Source organism: Globicephala melas, chromosome 8, assembly GCF_963455315.2.
Source record: "Globicephala melas chromosome 8, mGloMel1.2, whole genome shotgun sequence".
NCBI classification, from domain to species: domain Eukaryota; kingdom Metazoa; phylum Chordata; class Mammalia; order Artiodactyla; family Delphinidae; genus Globicephala; species Globicephala melas.
The window spans coordinates 22,352,885-22,375,017 of NC_083321.1; positions in this window are offsets into that span (position 1 = coordinate 22,352,885).

Genomic DNA, 22,133 nt, shown 5'->3' on the forward strand with positions numbered 1-22,133 from the left:
CCTAGTGTATCCATCAGGAGGGGTCAGATTTGAGTTAAAATGGACTGGGATTTATTTTTATCAGGAATGATGAGACATGCAGGCACAAACATGATGATCATAAAGAAGTTTCTCCTCACGTATCTGTAGAAGCAGGAGGCATGGAACACCTTGCAGCGCCACATGGAGGGGGACCGGGGTCGGTCAGGAGGCGCGGAGGGCCAGGGAATAGCATGGCCCAGAGCCTTTCTTGGGGTTTTCGCAGGAAGGAATGGGCGAGGCAGAGTAGGTACGCTGAGTAAGCATAGGGTTGACTAGTTTGGATAATTTTGGCAGGTCTGGGCTACAGGTGTGGCCCCTAGCTGTCCAGTACCTGGTCCTGGGGTGATTCAGGGCAGGGAGAACACTGGCTTGGGTGTGCGTTTGATAGAAGACATAGTTGGGGCCGTGGCTGGAGATTGGTTGGTTTGTGTATCAAAGATGTGTTCTCACAGGAGCTGTTTGCTATCTCTAGGAATTAGCTAGCCCTAGGAGGTCAGTCTCTTCAGGGTCAAGGCCCCAAATGCCTGAGCGTCAGGAATACAGAAAATAAAATGTAGTCAATGCAAGGTTATGCCGTAGTAACAAACAATCCCAGGATTGCAGTGGTTTTTATACAACTGAAGTTTATTTTTGCTACAACAGTCAGTGCAGGTTGGGGACAAAGGGACAAGTGCTCTGCTCACCATACTTACTAAGGGACCAAGGACAGGGAAGCTTCATCTCAACACACGCCTCCCCTGTCACCGAGGCAGGATGAGAGAATATGGCGGGTCACAGTCTTGTACTTGAAGTTCTGCCCAGAAGGGACAGGCCAGTCACGTGGTCACACCTGGCTTTAAAGAGGGCAGAGTACGTCAGTCCTTCCGTGTACCATGAAGGAAGAGAAATGGGATGTTTGCGATCAGCTGTTATAACTACTGTCCCCTGACGTCTGAACCGAAGACTTCTTTTTGTCTAAACTCATCTGTACTTATAAACAAAAGAATTGTGAGTAACAACACGCATGCCGTCTTGGCACCTTTTCTCACGATAAACCTCATCACCTGTGTGGCGCTAGAAAGGTGTGAAACGTTTCCCCAAATATCTTACCGCCTGTTCACCTTACCCTCCTGAAGTCGGTGGAGCGTCGTTCCCCGAGGATCTGTGCATTTCCCTGAGAAGGTGTCAGCTCCTGAGGACACGGCCAGGGCTGAGTTAGAACTCCAGTCTGGGTCTTTCAACTCAAAGGCTTGTGCTCTCTCCATTCCTGCCTTGATCTTGGAAAAAGAAAACTTGGGTTCTTCACAGATAGCAGAACTTTACCCTTAATCTAGTGACATTCAGCTCCCTCCCTCATCAGTCCTGCCTTCCTACTTCCTGCTTCTGGTGATTTTCAGGTCCAAAGGCAGTGACCTGAGGACCAGACATTTGGTTCTTTCCCACACACGCCGGTTCTCTAAACACACACGGTGGGCACCATGTCTAATGGTTGTTAGTCAAGCTCTGTGCTCTGGTATTTACAGATATCCAGGAAGTGAGTCCAGTGTGGTACAGAGGGCTTTTCGTTATTTTGTTCAGTCAAGTGAGATGTTATCAGAAGTGAGAGAGGGTTTTTATTGCATTTTTAAAATATTTTCATCTAGAAACCATTGGCTACTTGGCATTTTGAAAGTTTTCCAGTGGTTGGACCTTTGCAAGAACTATTTTGAACCTGTACCCACTAACTTCTAAATACTGATCATTCTTAAACATTCTCTCACCTGCATGATGCTGACTTTTGTACAACTTCTTTCTTTCTTTAGTGCCCACATTTCTGTGGTTTAGTTGTCCTTTTTACAACTAAGAAAGATTTCTTAGTAGCATTTCCTGGTTGGTACCAGAGGACCCTAATCTCTGAGGGGAGAGAACCATTCTTCATTTGAGGAAATGTTAAGAGCTCTGGGGAGCTGAGCTTCTACTAGCCCTGGGCTCTTGGGAAAGACTCTGCTGGGCTTTTCCACCCCATCTGTAAGTGGAGATAAGATAACTACTTAGGTAATGCATCTCATAGATTTATAGTAAAGTACAGAGCAGACCCCTAGGCTGAAGAACGGGACTCTCTTGGCTACTGGTTTCGGTGCTGCAGTAGCCATGTGACCTTAGACACATACCACACAGTGAAACACAATCCTGTCCCAACAGGTTAAATCATAAATGAATTCAGAGATGCTATGGAATATCAGAGGGCTCTGGGGTCAGTATAAATGTACACTGGATCCACAGCTCAGGAGATGGCCTCTGGTTAGGATTTCAGGAACTCTGATAAAAATCCTACTCCAGGCAGGAGATGCCCCAGGAAATGTTCATTTGTGTCCCACCTTCTTCCACAGACTCACACAGGATTTGACCTGTTATTAGTAAATGACGGTTGAATTATATCGCATTGATCAGAATGGCAGACTCGCATAATTAATGTTGATTTGAATTGCTCTTCCTAAACCTACCTCAGCAGTGCCCCCTTTCACCCCAGCTCAGTTCATCCAAATCCCTGCAGAGGGACCTGTGGCAGCTGGGCTCCAACTCACCAACTGGGACCATTCTCCCCTGTTGCCGCCACGCTTTCTGGCCTTGGCTGACTTCACATCTGTGGGTGTGGGGAGGCCGCAGAGCAGTCTCCCAACCAGGCTAGTTTGGCTTGAGTAGGAGGAGGAAGGGATAGGATCCCTGACGGGAGGGTGGGAGGGAGTCTGCTGGCGGGGTAAGAGCTGAGGGCAGAGCTCAGCGCCTGTCACTATTACAGAGTTCAGGGACCAGCGTTTCCAAGGGAAGGTGCTGAGTTCTCTCCAGCTGCTGGAGGGGGCAGAAAAGGAGAGACGAGCCCTGGGCCTGAGCAGGTTGGCAGCACAAACATCAAGGCCTTGCTGCGCCCTCTCTGCAGAATGTCCTCCTTTATCCCGGCTTAGCACCTATTCATCCCTGTGGCTTCAGGAGCAGGGCCTAACGGGGCCCTAGCTAGTCAACTTAACCACCTGTCTTCTCTGCCTGTGTTTCCCCCATCATTGCTCTTACCGCACTGCATCTTAACCGTCTAGGTATTTGCCTCTGACCCCGCCCCCGCGCACTGTTCACACTGTATCCCCGTCACCTAGGTGCACAGGTAATAGGCAGCTCCTACTGGCACTGAGTTTCCCGCCACCAGCTGAAATGGGGTTCTGTTCCCAGGGTTACTCCTATGGAAGAGCTCGCTTGTCACTTGTTATACCCCCTTTGTTGACCCAAGATTCTTCTTAGGCCCAAAATACACACCGCAGGGCAGTTTCCGCCTACGCCGCACCTGTGCGCAGCTGGAGCTTCCCCAATATTCCCAGCAGATGGCGCAGTTGCCCTCCTTATCGCCCCAGCTGGGCTAACATGGGAAACAAAGACCGGGAAAGAATGGGGAAGGTGGGGTAGTGGGCAGGCCTCTCCGAGAACCCCGGCGAGGGGAGAAGCTTCCTGCACAGGAAGCCCGCAGGCCCAGGCCCCCTCCCCTACAGAACCCGCCCCCTCAGGCCCAGAGGAACAAATGAGAGAGAAGGAGGGCGATGGCGGTAGGACAGGCCCGCCCAGGGAGCCCATTCAACGCTGTTCCCGGGGCCGAGGTCGGAAGCACCCACTGCCTTCTCATCGCTTCCAGCTTCCACCGCAGGCCGGTGGGTGCCAGAAATCCCAGCCCTGGGGCTGGAAGATACTACTCTTCCCAATAAGGTTTTGTTAGTGGCAACGCCACAAGGCCTTGTACTGCATAACTTTCTAGCTAAATCCGTGGGCAGGTGGTGGAGCCTGGATTGAAATTCAGGTCAGCTTGGAGGCAAGTCTCAGTTTCTTCATCTCCAAAAAGGAGAGATTAAGTTTAATTTTTCCTGACAATGCAGCTTGGAGGGGATTAATTATACATGAAGGTGTCTGAGAAATGGAAGCTGCCCAATCAGTGATGGTTAAACTTCCAACACGTTCAGATGCCTCTGCTGGGGCAGGGCCTTCCGCAGGCTGGAAGACTCCTCCATCCTCTCCTGGGAGCGTGTGGGTGTGGCCAGTGGGGCGGACAGGGGCCTCCTAATACTTCCCCGCCTCCAGCCTCTCCGTCCTCCTCTCCTGGCCTCCCTGCTTGCCTCCTCCTTGCTGAAGGTGTCTTCTAAGTGGAAATCTAAGGCCGTCCCTCACTTAAAATACTGCAGTGCTCTCTGTACTCTTGGCATAAAGGCCAACGGAAAAATGTCATTGGGTGTTCTTTACAATCTGATTCCTCCCTATAGTTCAGGCTCATGGAACAGGACTAAGGAAATGGACTTCAATCAGAATAAACAGCGTGAGGTCCAGGGGCTGAAGGGAGTGGGCGCTGGGTGATGATTCCAGACAACTCTGGGCACCAGGAAGGGAAGTGAGGACAGGGTGAGGAAGAAAGACACGAGAGGCCTTGGTGGCCAGCATTGTCCAGGCCTTGTTCTGTCTTTTCTCAAGGACAGAGACTGGTTGCCCAGCACCTGGGACACTGCCTGTCATCAGAGATGCTCAGTCAGTGTTTGTTGAATGCGTGCAGGCATGAATGAACGAGTGAATGAATGAATGCATGCATGGCAGGGCCCAGGGTCGACTGATTGACACTTCCTGTGTCCTACAGCCACTATTTTTTGCCTGTAAGGGGCTATACCTCCTTCTCCCCCACCTGCCGGGCTAGCCCCCCTCCCTGCTGCCTTAGCTGGCCTTCAAGGCCGGAAGAGGCAGTGCTGGAGGACAGCGAGGCCAAGGAGAAGAGAGCTGGTTTCAGCCGTGCAACCTGGGCCTGCTCTGCCCGTGGCCTCTCTCAGTGTTCCGTCCTGAACCTCACAGGAAGGTTCACCCTCCTTTTCCCCCGTGAACCCCTTAGTCAGCCAGGGGCATGGGTGTGGCTGCCCGGCCATCTGTTTCGGGACAGCCTTGTCCCTGCACAGATACTGCATGTCCCGTGCTTCCCCTTCCATGGCGCACAGCCGGCTGCGGAAGATGTCGCATTGCTGCAGCCTCTTCCTGGTCTCTCTCGTGACCCCATTTTCCACATCACTGGCCTTCCCTCCTCTCCATATGGTAGTTTCACTTCAACGTTCTCCCAAAGGAGCTCCTCCCTCTGCTCGGCCTGCTCAGCCACCTGGCAGACAGAAACCCAGAGCGTTTGGGGAAGCAGAACGCTCTTCCGTTTGTCGGCGTGTTCAGCAGGGACGTGGGTTTTCCCACCATCCCCATGGCCACCGCTCTAGGTCCCCTTGTCATCAGCCTTGAACTGGGCTCCCCGCCCTGGACTTGTTGTCTTTCCCTAATCTGGCCTTCACAATGCATTCCAGAAAGTAAATCCCATCTTGTTTTACCCTCCAAACTGGACCCTGCTTTTCCCAGGCTTCTCCATCTCAGCAAATACCAGCTCCAACCAGAAATGTGGGGGACATCACTGTCTCCTCCCTCTCCCCCCATTCAACCCACCCACAAGTCCTGTTGGTTCTACCTCTGAAACGTATTCACACTGATCCATATCTCTTCATCTCTGCATTCACGGTACCGTCATTTCTCAGTAGCTCCTAAGCATGGTGACATCTGTCAGTTTGCCTCCTGATCTCATGTCACGTTCTTCATCACACCAACCATCAGTTCCAGGGGTCCTCGAAGCTCTTTCCTGCCACAGGGCCTTTGCATGTACTGCTCCCCTGCTCCCACCCCTACCCCTGCCTGGAACACTCCTTCCCCTGGTTTTCACAAGACGGGCTCCTTCTCATCTTTTAGGGCTCAGCAAGAAAGTTACTTCCTTAGAGGGGCTTTCTCAGGTTTTTCTCTAAAGAGGCTTCCTCCTTTTATTCTCAGTCCCAGAATCCTGTTTATTTCCTTCCCACTCCCCAATATAAAGTTTTATTTATTTAATGAATTTAGGTGCATACTTATTTAATTTGTCACTGTCTTTCTCCCCACTAGAAAGTACTGTGAGGGTGAGAAGCTTGTCTGTCTCGTCCAGCACTATATCCCGAGAGCCCAGCACAGGCCTGCACAGAGTATATGCTCAATAAATATTTGTTACGTGAATGTAATAAACACATTAAAGATACATCGTGTTACTGCCCTACTTTGGCCTGTCAATGCTTCTCCACTGCCCTCAGGATACGTGCCAAACTCCCTGGGCTCCGTTACAGTTTCCTTACCATCTCACTTAAGCTCACCTGTCCTGGCTTCCTCGTCAGGCCTATGGGGAATGAAGATGGAAACGGTTAAACCAGGAGGTGCGCCATGTTGCAGACAAAGCACTGGCCTGGGAGTGAAAATGATCTTCATGATCCTAGGCACTGCTTCAATTCTATGATGTCTAATTTTTTCTTTTTTAACCATAATAAGGATTAAACTCTGGACCAGGAAACCAAAGGTACAACTTGAGATCGGCAGAGACTGCTGTCTCGCTGTCTGTCGTGGCTGGGAAAGGGTATGCAGATGGCCGACTCCCCAGTGCTGTCTCAGGCCAGGCAGCAAGAGAATTCTCAAGTCCTGGAAGTCAGCAGATCTGGGAGCAGGGGCCACATCCACTACTTCCCACTCCATCCCCAGCGCTTAGCACGGTACTCGGCACATCATATGTCCTGGGTGACAAGTTGAGTGAAGGCATGTGCATGGGGACCAGAGAGGCTGTCCCACTCATGTCATAACTAAGATGCAGCAAGACTGCAAAAAAGCCCCCAGGGGTCATGGTCCCTAGGAATGAGAAGCCTCTCTGGAGGGCAGGGAGGGGCTCTCTGGCCCACTTCCCCACCTCCCCTGCCCCATTAGAGAACGTGACCGAGCCTCAGGCCCCTGGTGAAGGTCTCCTTCCGGCCCAGCCTCTGCTCTGCTCCCCACCCTGAAACACTTACCTGGCAGATTAAACTTAGCTCTGTTGGCCGCTGGCAAAGTGGCTCTGAGCCAAGGTGTCTTGCTCTAGCTTCCAAGCCCGGCACCAGGCAGCTGTCAGGACTGAGGACGGCGTTTCTGAGTCTCCAGCTCAGCCCATGAAGAAAACATTTCCTTCGTGCCCAGTGTGTGGCTCTGGGTGTGGGCCTCCAGGCTCAGCCCTTACCATGGGTGTAAGTCCAGCGTCTGTGGTGGGAGCGGGGTGGGGGGAGGGAGTGGCATTTTGAGCAGGAACTGGGGGCTTCTAGGTGCTTTTCCACGACACAGCCCTTCCGAGCAGCATGAGCTGCTCCATAGCAAACTCAGAAACCGTTTTGTGTTTCTCATCAACCCATGGACGCACCGAGAGGACGGAGTGACCCCACGTCAATGCTGGGCATCAGACATTGCCACATAAAGCCTCTGGCTGGCACGTGCACGAAGCCGTCCTCAGGTCAGGAGACAGACTCAGAGATGAGAAATAACCCCCTGGAGGTCACAGGCTAAGTGTCTTCTGGCCTCAAGTCGAGTGGTTTTCCATTTCCGGAAAAATTAAGGGGCAGGAATTTACAGTGTGAAGAAGGATCATCCCGGGAGAATAGAAGTCAAAATCAAGGAGAAGAGGTCCCCTGGGGGGTGGGAGTGAGGGTGCCAGTGATCTGAAGCTCCGAGCTCCAGGCTGCCTGTCCTGTCCCAGATGGACCCGAGGATGAGACGGACCTGTGTCATTAGGAGCAGCTGGGAAGAGAGGATGGAAGCAAAGAAAAACGCCGGGGCTGGGGCTGGGGACCAATATCAAAAAGGCTAGCTCCTGGAATCCGTGTTATTCCAGGCAGCAGAGGGAAGGTTGGGGATGGGAGGAAAGTGGGAGGGGCGGGAGATGTGCTGCCTTTGCGGGGAATTCTTCGGCTCCGGGGGAGGTTTTAAACCGGTGCTTTGCGTTGAGATGCCTTTGTGGGTTTCTCGGAAGCCTCCACCTGAGGTTCCTGTCACAGAGGCGCATGTCTCCTCCAGTAGCCGCCAGCACTCCTGCCTGCTGGCATCTCACATACCGTTGCCTGAGTGAGTGAGTGAGTGAACGGACGTGTGTCTGGAGGGGAGGGCTCAGTCGGGGGCCTGCTGCCCCAGGGAGAACCGAGTCTCAGGTGGCCAGCATCAGTCACCGAGACCCTTCCTTTTCTCGTCCTCTCCTCCAACACAGTGGTCCCCAGGGATGCTCCGCAGTGCGTCCATGTGGTCCGCAGCAGCCCCCCTGCTGCTCCCGCCTGCAGGAGGCCAAGCCCGGCCCACTGGTGGAGGGTGGTGAGGACAGGTTGGCAAGGAAGATGTTCCCAGGGGACCCACACTTCCTTCAGGCATCCTCTGGGAACCGGGTCCCTCTGGACTTTGCTGCAGGTGAAAAGCTCCCACGGGATCTCTGTGCTCCGTCCAGACCAGGAGTTGAAGCCGCATGCATAACCCTCCTCAGGGCTGAGGCTGTCAGGGACCAGAGGCTACCATGGCCCAGAGGAACTCTGGTTCCCATGACACACATGTCCTGGCCTGATCCAAGGCTCTCCTCTTTTCTAACCTCCCAAAACTTCTTGCTCCCAGGCTCTGCACTAATGAGAGGGCCACTCGTCCATAAGGAAGGCCGGACATCAGCTGCCCAATCCTCCCTGCCGCTGAGTCCCAGGATGCTGGGGATGGGACTGTAGCCCGGGACCCTCCCCAACCCTTTTCTTTTCTGGACAGTACAGGACCTGCCTCAATCAGCCTTCCTTTCCTCAGGGCGCTGCCTGTGCCATCGTCATGCCAGGGGTCGGAGGTCCACGCCCTGGACGTCATAAGGAGAGAGAGGCTCCCTTCTCCGTAGCTCTGGGGCTCCAACTTCTTGCTTAGCTTGGTGGGAATGAGGGGTGCAGCACGACCCAGAGGCAGACCCTGTGCAGGCAGACAGCCCCCTGGACTCAGCCCCAAACCTCAAAACCTAAGCGCCTTGCCCTTCTCCTCAGCCCCCCACCAGTAGCACAGCAAGTTCTCTGTCCCGGAGTCACAGCACAGCTCCAAGCTGCTCAATCCCTTCAGTCCCACTGTGGACACGAGTTCGGGAGAAGAACACCTCTCGCAGGGGACTCCAGGCATCCCCGTAACCTGCCTCCCTGCTTCTACTGTTGCCCCTGAAGTCCATTCTTTACCTGGTAGCCAAGTCATCACTTTAAACCCATCAGGGGTAATCATTCCTGTACTAAAACCTGCCATGGGGCTCGGGGTTCATCACAACGACATCAGACCTTGTCCCAGCCTTGAGGGCCAAGCCCCCTCTCTGAAGGGCCCCCTGGCCTGAGTTCCCTCCGCTCCAGCCGTGCTGACCCCCCAGGTCTTCCTCAACCATGTTGAACTTTTTCTGCATTTTTGCACCAGCTCTTCCCTCTCCCCAGAATGCTCTCCCCCTAGATCCGCACATGGCTGCTCAGGGCTCAGCGGAAACGTGAGCTGCTCTGAGAGGCCTCCTGGACAGCCCAGTGCAAGGCAGTGTTCTCTCCGTCCTGTGTCACATTTGCTGAAATGATCTTGTTGGGTGTTGTCCGTCTCCTCCCCCAGAAGCTACCCTACAGGAGAGCCTGGACCTTTGTCATTTTCACTGCTGTGTCCCACCTTCTAGAACTTGAACTCCCTTCTCTGCAGAGTTCCACGGGAGCTGTTTCTTGGTCACGTTCCTGAATCCTTTCAACAAACACCTTCGTAGGCAGGAGGTCCAGCAACCCCTTAGCTTCTGATACTCGACTAAGACTCACGAATTAGAGCGCAGTTCCGGTCTCAGAGGATGAAGAATCCTCCGCTGATCGGTTCCTCTTGCCTTTGATGTGGAGCCCTTTGATTTCCTCTACCTTCCCGCTCCCCCCCTCGCTCCATCTGCCTCCACGCCAGGCCCCTCAGCCCCAGTCTCACCTCCCTTGCCACTCACCCATCAAAGGAAGGCAAGATCTGCTCAGGAACCCCTGAGCTTGTCTGAACTGAGCAAAAGGAACTAGGGAAGGGAGACAAAGATGGAGAGCAGCATGGGGGTGGGGGGAGAGAACAAAGTCAGCCTAGGCGCGTGCCAGGGGGCTCTGAGGGTACCCACCTGGCTCAGGGACTCACAGCATCATGGACACAGTCTCCGTCAAGCTTGCCCCTGTGTGACCACACTCTCAATCGAGCTAGAGAGTCTGGGGGAAAGTCCTGGAAGGAAAGTGACATTTAACACTAGCTCTGCCTTGGAATTGTTGAGTCAAGGGCCACACATCTCTTTATTTCCTTGTTTCTTTATCTCGTCCTTAACCTCCATCCCTGGAGGATTTGAGAAGGAAGAACAATAATAGCATTTTTGAGCATTTACTACGAGCCAGCCACTATTCTGAGCCTTTTAGATGCTTAGAATGTTGAATTCGCACATTAAATATTCTAACAACCTTGTGCAATAAGAACTATTATTCTTTCCATTTGTAACAGATGAGAAAACTGGGATCCAGGAAAGTTAAGTAACTCACCCAAGGTCACACAACCAGTAAAAATGAGAACCGGAATTCGCTCCAGGCAGCCTCATTCCAGATTTTCTGCTCTTTACAACCACCAGTTCTCTTAAGCAAGATGAACAAGCCATGTTAAATGTGACACCCCCATTTAAGAATTCGTTATTTATCACCCCTTCCTCCCTGGCTCCCAGCATCTCTCCATGTCTCTGACAGTATTTCTCTTTTTTTTTAAGATTTTTTTTTTGATGTAGACCATTTTTTAAAAGTCTTTATTGAATTTGTTATAATATTGCTTCCGTTTTATGTTTTGGTTTTTTGGTCTTGAGGCATGTGGGATCTTAGCTCCCAACCAGGCATCAAACCCTCACCCCCTGCATTGGAAGGTGAAGGCTCAACCACTGGACCACCAGGGAAGTCCCCCTCTGATGGTATTTCTACCTCAGGGATACCAAGGGACCCAGTGCTCAGCACATAGCCACACAGATGGGTATTCAGGTAGATTCCATGCAGGAGAGCCTCTGAGGAACGAGTGAAGAATAGTAAGATGGTGGAGGAGCTGCAGCTAAGCTAGAGCTTATTGGTCATTCTATTAGTAATAAAAATAGCTAACATTTGTCGAGGGCTGATCACATGTCAGGCATCATTTGATGCTGCCCCACCTGGCATGTGGCCCCCACTGATCCTTGCCTCCTGATATTCTTACCCTGTTGAGTTCCCTCCTACATTGATTCAGAGCTGACCTGTGTGACCAGGAAATTTATATGATGGAAGTGACTGTGTGAAGGCATCACAGCTTCCTCTTTGGTGTCTTGGATCACTGTGTGGAAAGGAGCTGAGGCTTCTGGACAACAGCCACATGAGTGCACTCTCTTGGAAATGGATCCTCCAGCCTAGAGCCTTCAGATGATGCAGCGCTGGCCAACATCTGACTGTACCCTCATGAGATACCTTGGGTGGGGACTGCCCGGTGGAACACCCCTGAATTCCTGACTCATGGAAACTATAAGAGATAATAAAAGTTCTTGTTTTATGCAACTAAGTTTTGGGATAATTTGTTATGCAGCAATAGATAGCTAATACATTAACTCATTCAATCATCACAACAACTCTACAGATACTTAAATTACCTCACCCCAATGTTCAGTGCAGCACTATTTACAATAGCCAGGACATGGAAGTAACCTAAATGTCCATCAAAAGATGAATAGGTAAAGAAGATGTGGTACATATATACCATGGAATATTAACCATAAAAAAGAGCAAACTAATGCCATTTGCAGCAACATGGATGGACCTAGAGATTGTCGTACTGAGTGAAGTAAGTCAGACAAAGACAAATATCATATGATATCACTTATATGTGGAATCTAAAAAAAGGGTACAAATGAACTTATCTACAAAACAGAAATAGAATTACAGATGTAGAAAACAGACTTATGGTTATTGGGGGTAAGTGGGGAGAGGGATAAACTGGAAGACTGGGACTGACATATACACACTACTGTATATAAAATAGGTAACTAATAGGAACCTGCTGTCTACTCAATACTCTGTAATGGCCTATATGGGAAAAGAATCTAATAAAGAGTGGATATATGTATATGTATAACAGATTCACTTTGCTGTATACCTGAAACTAACACAACATTGTAAATCAACTCTACTCCAACAAAAATTAAATAAATATATAAATCACCTGAAGTTACACAGCTGGAAGGAGGTAAAGGAGGGGCTTCAGCCCGGGCACCCACCTCCATCTCCCACAGTTTGCCTGCTAAATGGTCACTTGATGGTGTCTTTATTGTGTAAAATTTTCTGGGAGATGTTGAGCAGACTACAAACCAGGCTCCCCAAACTTGGCCATTCCTCAATATCACCTTATTAAAAATAAAGACTCCCAGGGCTCTTCCTTAAATATTTTGACTCACTAGGTCTAGAATGGGACCTTCAGCTGACTTAACACCTGAGTATCTCATGACTCACTAATCTTCCCAGAACTCTTCAGTATATAGTGATGGTTATCCCATTTGGCTAGTCAGGGGAGGCTGCATTACACTGCAGTAACTAGAAATCTCAGTGGCTTTAACCCACCGAGGTTCATCTCTCCCTCCAATCTCGGCTGATACAGGCTAGGTGGTCCTCCTCCATCTTGCGCTATGCCACCTGGACCACGTGGCTTCTGAAATCGCTGCTGCAAGTATGAGAAGGAAAGGAGGGATCACATGACATATGTATAAGGGCCAAGCCTGGAAATAACTTCTATTACGCCCACTCACGTTCATGGGCTAGAAGCCAGTCACACGGTCCTAACATAACTGCAAGGGAGGCTGCGAAATGTGAAAAGCAAAGGAATATCTGGCGAACCACATGAACTCTCGGCCACACCCATGATTTGGCCTGTAATTATGTACTGTTTGAGTATTTATATGTTTCTCTGGATCCCTCCATTAGATGTAACTTCTTGGAGGTCAAGAGCAACATTTATTTCCCACCTATAGGACTGAGCACTTAGATATTGCTAAATACCTTTTTCTGGATAAATTGTTGATACAATACCTCTAAGGAAGTGAGTAGTGGCAGTGTGATGGAGGGTCTGATGGATTTGGGTGCAAATCTCTCTTGGCAATTTTCTGAGCCTCAATTATTTTGTCTGTAAAATAGGAATGATGATGACTGCCTTATGAAGTGATTGTGGGGCCTGAATAAAGTAACTTAGAATGTAAATTACCTGCCACACTTCATGCAACATAGTAGAGGCTCGAAATGGTAACTATTATACTCTACGAAACAAGGGGCATTGAGAAGGATGAGATTTTGGGGGTCTGTGAGCCGCTCGAAATCACAGGCAAATGTTTTGCATATGCATAAATACACAGGGACATTTTCTTTTCTTTTTTTTTAACATCTTTATTGGGGTATAATTGCTTTACAATCGTGTGTTAGTTTCTGCTTTATAACAAAGTGAATCAGTTATACATATACATATGTTCCCCATATCTCTTCCCTCTTGCGTCTCCCTCCCTCCCACCCTCCCTATCCCACCCCTCCAGGCGGTCACCACAGGGACATTTTCTTACTCACCTTTATTTATAAAAGCACCCATGTAATAACTCTCACTGGAAAATGTTTAAATGTTACAGATCATAATAGCTAATGCATATTAGTAATTCCTCTATGTTGGACACTGTTTTGAGTGCTTTGTATGCATAACTCTTTTAGTTCTCACAGAAACCCATGAGGTAAGTACTGTCATGATCATCCCTACTTACCTATTTTGTTGATGAGGAAACTGATTCTCAGAGAGACTAAGTCATCAAAGGTCCCATAGCCAAGTAAGTAGTTGAGTTGGTTTCAACTCAAACCCAGGCAGCCTGATCCCAGATCCCATATCCACTAGCATCAGGATTCTCAAAGAGTGGTACCCAGACCAGCAGCATCAGTATTACCTGGGAGCTTGTTAGAAATGCAAATTTGGGGGCTGTACCCCAGACCTACTGAATCAAACTCTATTTTTCAATGAATTCTTCCACCGATGCTGATACACCTGAAAGTTCGAGAGCCCTGTACCCTGAGAGTCTGTCGCTTCTCCTCCCTTGCAGTGAGTCTTCCTGGAGCCTCGTGTAGTGCCTGCAGCTCACTAAGTGAACAAAGTAATGCCGTCACCTGCTCCTAACTCCTGTTCAAAGCCCTTCTTCCAGCATCTGAAGCGTCAGAAGGAAAAAAATCCACCCCAAATGGCAAATGCCCTCCTTTGTCCTGTTGGGGTCACCTGCACCCTGACCACTCCCCAAACTGGACAATGCAACCATTAGAACCCTCACTGGTCAGAACTGAGCCAAAGCCCCATGCTCCCTGCATACCAAGGCAGATGGTGGCTGGCTGTATCCCAGAGAGGCTATTTTGATCCTTGCCCCAAACCACGCATCCCCAAAAGAGTGTGCAGCAAACAGATTGCAGCTCAGGACTCTCCAGGCCATCCACCCCAGCTGTTCCTGTCTTGGCAACCAGGCCCTTCTTGTGCTTCCTCTGCTATCCAGATGGCAGCGGACGCGGCAGTAAAGGCAGCTCCAGTCAGGCAGCTCCCAGGCCACCTGTGTATCTGATTAACCAGAGAGCCCAGAAGAGGCAGCTTATCTGCAGGGCTCACAAAGGCAGCGCACAGGCAGCCACAAAATGCCAGTGTGTTTTATCCTCTGCCCAGGCAAGGGAGCTGTTCGTGTTGATTCTGAAGTATGTTAAATGATGTCATAATGACAAGCACTAAGACTGAGCACTTACTGTCAGGCGTCCTGTTTTCCAACCGCCCTTTGGTGGAGATAGTGTTGTTATTATTCTGTTTCACATGTCAGGAAACTGAGGCTTAGAGTGGTGAAGTAACATTATCCAAGGCCTCAAAGCTGTAAGTAGTAAAGACAGGACACAGACCCGGGTCTGTGGGATCCCCCCATTCCTGTATGTCTAACCACTGCTCTAGACAGAGCAAGCCAGCATGGCGCACTTGAACGTAGGACTGAGCTGGCCGACAGGAGCTCTTCATGTGGCTACGACCCACCTCTCCAGCCTCCTGGGAGCATCTCACAAAGGCCGCTAATGTTCACAGGTCCCGTCTTTGTTTAAAATTGTGATATTTTGTTGCCCATGACTTTTTTGCATTAAATGTGATTTTTTTAAAATATTGGATTAATATATTATTTATGTTGGTTACTGAGCTTTCTGGCAACTTTTTAAATGTTTTTATTTTATATTGAAGCATAGTTGATTAACAATGTTGTGTTAGTTTCAGGTGTACAGCAAAGTGATTCAGTTATACATATACATGTACCTATTCTTTTTCAAATTCTTTTCCCATTTAGGTTATTACAGAATACTGAGCAGCATTCCCTGTGCTGTGCAGTAGGTCCTTGTTGGTTATCTATAGTATTTTAAATATAGCAGTGCGTACATGTCAATCCCCAAATCCCAGTCTATCCCTCCCCCTGACCCTTCCCTCCTTGTAACCATAAGTTCATTCTCTGAGTCTGTTTCTATTTTGTAAATAAGTTCATTTGTGTCTTTTCTTTTAGATTCTGCATATAAGTGATATCATATGATATTTGTCTTTCACTGCTTGACTTTCTTCAACTTAGGATAATCTCTAGGTCCATCCATGTTGCTGCAAATGGCATTATTTCATTCTTTTTGTGGCTGAGTAATATTCCATTGTATATATGTACCACATCTTCTTTATCCATTCATCTGTCGATGGACATTTAGGTTGCTTCCATGTCTTGGCTATTGTAAACAGTGTTGCAATGAACATTGGGGTGCATGTATCCTTTCGAACCATGTTTTTCTGCAGCTATATGCCCAGGAGTGGGATTGCTAGATCATATCATAGCTTATTTTTAGTTTCTTAAGGAACCTCCATACCGTTCTCCATACTGACTGTAGCAATTTACATTCCTACAAACAGTCTAGGAGGGTTCCCTTTTCTCCACACCCTCTCCAGCATTTATTGTTTGTAGATATTTTGATGACGGCCATTCTGACTGGTATGAGGTGATATCTCATTGTAGTTTTGATTTGCATTTCTCTAATACTTAGTGATATTGAGCATCTTTTCATGTGCCTCTTAGCCATCTGTATGTCTTCTTTGGAGAGATGTCTGTTTAGGTCTTCTGCCCATTTTTTGATTGGGTTGTTTGTTTTTTTGATATTGAGCCGCGTGAGCTGTTTGTAAATTTTAGAGACTAATCCCTTGTTGGTTGTATCGTTTGCAAATGTTTCCTCCCACTCTGTGGGTCTTGCTGGGAAAACAAGACAGATACATGTAAAGAAATGAAATTAGAACACTCCCTAACACCATACACAAAAATAAACTCAAAATGGATTAAAGACCCAAATGTAAGACTGGATACTATAAAACTCTTAGAGGAAAACATAGGCAGAGCACTCTTTGACCTAAATCGCAGAAATATCTTTTCCGAGACGTCTCCTAGAGTAATAGAAATAAAAATAAAAATAAACAAATGGGACCTAATTAAACTCAAAAGCTTGTGCACAGCAAAGGAAGCCACAAACAAAATGACACCCTCTGAAATTTCGTGCCCAAGGCAAGTGTCCCACTCGTCTCGAACCCTAGTTCCAGTCCTGTTGGGCCTTTCACGGTAAGGGCTGACACACTGAATAAATTACCCCATGATTACAGATGGGGATGCTGAGGCTAGGGAGGGGGTGTAATTTACACAAGGTCACTCTGCAGGTGACTTGGGCTGGATTCAGTACCAGGCTTCTCTGGCCCAGTGCCTCTGTTCTTCCCACCACTCCAAGCTGCCCCCGGAGCATTTCCTCAGTCACTCAGGCGTGTAGCCCTCAGGAGGACTGTGCTTCTCAAACTGACTGCTCTCCTCTCAGAGCTGCCCACCGGAGATGGCCAGAAACCCACGTCAGGACCCTCCTCTACCAAATGAGCATGACGTGGTCACAGGTTCTGCAGGCCCACGAGGCACGCTGGCCCTGCAACACGGAGGTAAAGAGAGGGAAGGGCTCTCAAATCAGAAAGGCCCAAGGGAGGCCCCTTCAGCGGGGAGGGGGCCTCCTAAAGGTTCTGAGGCAGCAATAACCACTCTGTCACCCACTCACCCAGCAGCCTGCGGAGGATGGAAACAATGACTCTTTTGTCTTTGGTTTCCCGGCTACTCTCTGAGGAGACAATCTACTGGATGGAAGCCACAGAGGAACCCTTTCAATAGGGATGCTTTCTTTGTCTCCTGTTTGAGGCCTCAGCTGGGTGTTTACTGTCCCCAGGGAGACAGCAGGTCTGGGGAAGAACAGGAAGATGCTTGGCCTCTGCCCCGTCCCTGGCTGGGTGAGTCTGCGTCCTGGCTCTGGCTGAGGGTCACAGGGCTCTAAGGTCAAGCCTCCTGAGCTCTGAGTGACAGGGTCACTCAGGCACAGTTAAAGAAATGAAATTAGAACACTCCCTAACACCATACACAAAAATAAACTCAAAATGGATTAAAGACCCTGATGTAAGACTGGATGCTACAAAACTCTTAGAGGAAAACATAGGCAGAGCACTCTTTGACCTAAATCGCAGAAATATCTTTTCCGAGACGTCTCCTAGAGTCATAGAAATAAAAATAAACAAATGGGACAGTAAATGTCAGGCACAGTTAATGCTCTAGAAAGAGCAACTACTGATCCTGAGCTCTAGAGCCCGTGCTCCGCAACAAGAGAAGGCACCGCAATGAGAAGCCCACGCACTGCAACGAAGAGTAGCCCCCGCTCACCGCAACTAAAGAAAGCCCGTGCGCAGCAACGAAGACCCAACGCAGCCAAAAATAAATAAAATAAAATAAATTAAAAAAAAGAAAGAATGGTAGAAATGATATTCAGATATCATTTGGCTTAAGTATAGTTATCTAATGCTGCATAAGTGAGTTATCCCCAAACTTAGTGACTTTAAAACAACATTTATAATCTCACAGTTTGTGTAGGTCAGGAATCCAGGAACCGCTCACCTGGGTCCTCTGCCTCAGGGTCTCTCACAAGGCTGAAATCCAGGTGTCAGCTGAGGCTCTGGTCTCATCCGAAGGCTTTGCTGGGATGGGTACACTTCACCGTTCACGTGACCTTTGGTAGGATTCAGTTTTCTGCTGTTGGCTGAATGTCACCCACGGTCCCTTGACACATGGTTCTCTCCAACAGGGCAAGCATATACGAAGAACCAGAGTGAGAATACCAGCAAGACAGAAATCACAATCTTTGATAACCTAATCATGGGAGTGGCTTCCATCACTTTTGCTGTATTCTCTTGGTTAGGAGCGAGTCGCCAGGCCCAGCCAACACTCAAGGGGAGAGGATTACACAAGGGCAGGAATACCAGGATGCAGGAGCCGAGCCAGAATCTGCCCATCATAGCTTGTTTGCACTGAACAAGTTATACTTCCATCTTTCTGGATGCCTTTAATTACCTGCAGGTGGTCCTGCTAGACATTGGCCATAATGGGCTGGACCGGGGTGATACCTGACCAAAGACAGGCATGAAGGGGCTCAGCCCCATCAGATGCCATGTCTTGGCAAGTCTGAATGGAAAACCCAGAGAAAGGCAAAAATCATTCCTTAATCAAAAGTATTCCAGGCACTGGGTATACAATAGTACACAAAACAGACATGATCTCTGCATCATGGGGTGGAATGGGGAGAAAGGGAGAGATGCACAGAGCAAAGGCAAAAGGCAAGAATGAGGGAGCATCAGTGGCCATGAAAAAGTAGCAGCCATGAGGCTGTGAGAAGAGGGAGAAGGGAAAAGTAATTGCAGGGAAACAGAAGCAGAGGCACAAAAACAGGTGAGCCGCCCCAGGGCAAGCCCAGGTATAAGGAGACATGGATTCTGCTTTCTAGCTTGGCAGCCAGCTTAACTCCACTGAAGAGATACCATCCTTCCTAAAAATTCTGGAGATCAAGGACACAGGTTGGGTCATTTGCCCATCATTGAACCCATGGGCTAGAGTTCCTGATCAGCTACCTCTGATCACCCGCTAGTCTGAAGGAAGAGGGGGATGGAGCTGAGGTCTGCTTCACTTGAACCACATGAAAAGACTCCAGAGGTACCCAGGTAGACAAAAAGAACAGCTATCTGCTGTAGATGGAGGAAGGAAGGAAGGGCAGGGAGTGTTGGGTATTAATGTCTGCCTGAGGGGCACCGCTGGACAGATTTTGGAAAGTTGCCCTTGAGTTTCTACACACCGTGAGGCATTCGTCCTTCTGATGTTTGCAACGCCTGCAGGTGATCCTTTCAACAAGCTCTGCATTCTGAGTGCACAGAGCACCTTTCGGTCTCTGGACCAGCGGCTTGAGCCAGATGTTTGTTTCCATTTTTAACTTATTTATTTCTATAGGGCTTCCTGTTGAGAAGAGTCTAAATTGGCAACTTTTCATTCCCATTTATTGCTTTCCGATTCTCTTATTTCAGGTCAGAGGACATTAAAAAAGAAAATAGATTCCCTTGACTGTGGCTGTAGGTCTACCCTAGAATATCTTTGGAAGTTTCCTGAAGTCACTGTTGATTCCCTATTTTGTTTGCGAATCTGAATCTGGCCAAGCTAGCCTGAATCTGTGTGTGCTGGAGCCAGCTTGCACTGGCCCTCGAGAACCTACTCTACTCAATACTGCGTTCAATGATGTCATGTTGTTAGCTTGGAATTGGCCAGCATGGGTAAATTTACACCGTGGACATCTGCAAACCCTACAATTCATGGCTCCCCTTTCAGGTTGAGGGCTGGTGGCTAAATATTTACCAGCATACCACTGCCTATAATGAAAAGGCTTCTGAAATGGCCTTATTTTTAGTAACTTTCTTATTTTTCTTGCCATTTCAGGGCCATTGAAAAAGCTGTGGCATAGCTGGGTTATTTAGTTTCTCTCTCTCCTCCGCTGCTGCTTTTAACATTGTCCCTCACCAGGGGGACTAACAATTAAGTGAACTAAAGTTAGGTTGGTAAAAATCTGATAGCCCAGGACAATCAGTCTAGCAAAATCCTAAATTCTACAGCAAATTTCTTTCTTCCTGAGGTTTACAAAAATTCTATAATTATAGCCCTCAATTTAGCACTGGACTATAGTTAAATTTCAGCTGCTATAGATATGCCTTCTGATCTAGTAGTTTTAAGGGGATATTTTGCGATGCTATTGTGCGTTTCCTGAGACAAACTCACTTAGAAAGTGGGGAGAAAGAGCAGAAGGAAGAAAGGGACCTAAGTGGGTGGTGACAATAAAGTAGAGAGAGCAGTGCAAAAACGTCATAATCCTGAAAGTTTGGATGGGATTGAAATAGAAAGTTATGGAGACAGACTCTCTTGGAGTCAGTGTTTTGTTTTGAGTCCTTAGAATATCAATCAAGGAAGCTGACTACTGAATTTTTAAAATTGAAATATAGTTGATGTACAATATTATGTGAGTTTCAGATATCCTGCATAATATATACGTACATTATAAAATGATCACACAATAAGTCTAGTCAACCATCTGTTCCCATACAAAGTTACTGATTCTTGAATTTTTAATATAATTTCTCATAATTTTCTAGAACTATTGTTAAATGTATTCATTTCCTCACTTTGACATGTCTGGTCCAAACAATCAATTATTCCACATGCTATGGGCTGAATCGTGTCCCCCTAAAATTCATCTGTTGAAGTCCTAAGCCCCACTACCTCAAAGTGTGATTGTATTTGGAGATATGGTCTTTAAAGTGGTGATTAAGTTTAAGTGAGATAATTAGGGTGGGCCCTACTCCAGTGTGACTGGCAAGAAGAAGAAGAAGAGATGAGAACACAGACCCAGAGGGAAGACCACGTGAAGACCTAGGGGGAAGACAGCTATCTACAAGCCAAGGAGAGGGGTCTTAGAAGAAACCAACCTTGCTGACACATGGATTGTGGACTTCAGGCTTCCAGAGTTGTGAGAAAATAATAAATCTCTGTTGTTTAAACAACCTAGTCTGTGATACTTTGTTATGGCAGCCCTTATAAACTAATACACCAAGTAAAAACAATATTTTGCATTTACCCAGTTAAATGCAAACTCATATGAGAAGCAGGAATTCTGCCAGGAGGAGGTTGAGGCTTTGACATAGCCAAACCCATGGTAAAAAGACCAACCACTACAGTTGGTCAGAAGTCTGTGTACTTATGAATGGTGTTTCAGATTTCCCAACCAAACAAAGGCTAAGAAGGGGTCAGGTAAACAATAACCCAACAATTATTGACCTTGGTATAGACCGAACAAAGTGACTTCTTTTACAAATTGATAAGATGAGGAGTATCCTCATAACATTTTGAAGGAGACCCAGAGCAGAATTTGACCCATCGCTTTTACATGAATCGTTTGTTGGTCTCTGGATCAGCAGCTTATAGTCCTTGGGGCTGGTTTGGGTTGGATTGGGGCCTATGCTCCCCGTGGAGCATTCTCTATGCATTCAAAAGACACAAGAAAATTCAGGTCAAAACAAAGACACACAAGACAAGACTTTGTACAAAGAGTCAAACAAAACTAAAAGCAAAGCAAGCACGAAAAGAATAAGCCAATTAATGGCAAAAATATTCACCAAATGATACAGCTCCAAAGAAAGTTCTAATTATACAATGACTGAGGCCTAATTTCCTTGTACAAAGAATCATCTGGTTGCAAATTCTTGGATAATAAAATAAATTCAGCAAAGACATTTTAATGAATCATGTCAGGGAAATCTATAGAGTAACTACCCTTGGGCACAAAGGACCAGGTGAGTGTACCTGTTGGACTGAGGACTTTCAAAATAATTTCACTGGAACCTCCAGACTTATCAAAGGAGGAGACCACCACTTGAAATCCGAAAATATTTCTTAAGTTTAAGTAAAGGAAGAGCCATGCTGATCACACAAATTTCTGTGAGCAAAGCAGAGTGCTGGTCTTTTATTGAGTTGTTGGGAAGAGTGTATTTGGGGTTGTGTTGGTTTTAGAGGCAGGGATGGGTTGATGTGAGCCTTAGAAGTGTGTTCACAGAAGCCAGTCTACCAGCAGTGGGCTGGCTTCCACACCATGATGCTGTCACTGACTACCTGGCTTTCCGAGTTGCATTCATTGAAGTGAGTTGTCACTCATCGATTCATCAAGTATAGAATTGTCACTGGTGGATTAGACAGGTTGAAAACTAGTTCTGGTGGAAACTTGTGCCCATGACTATAGAATAATCAGTCCTTTCCTAGGAGTGTGGGACCA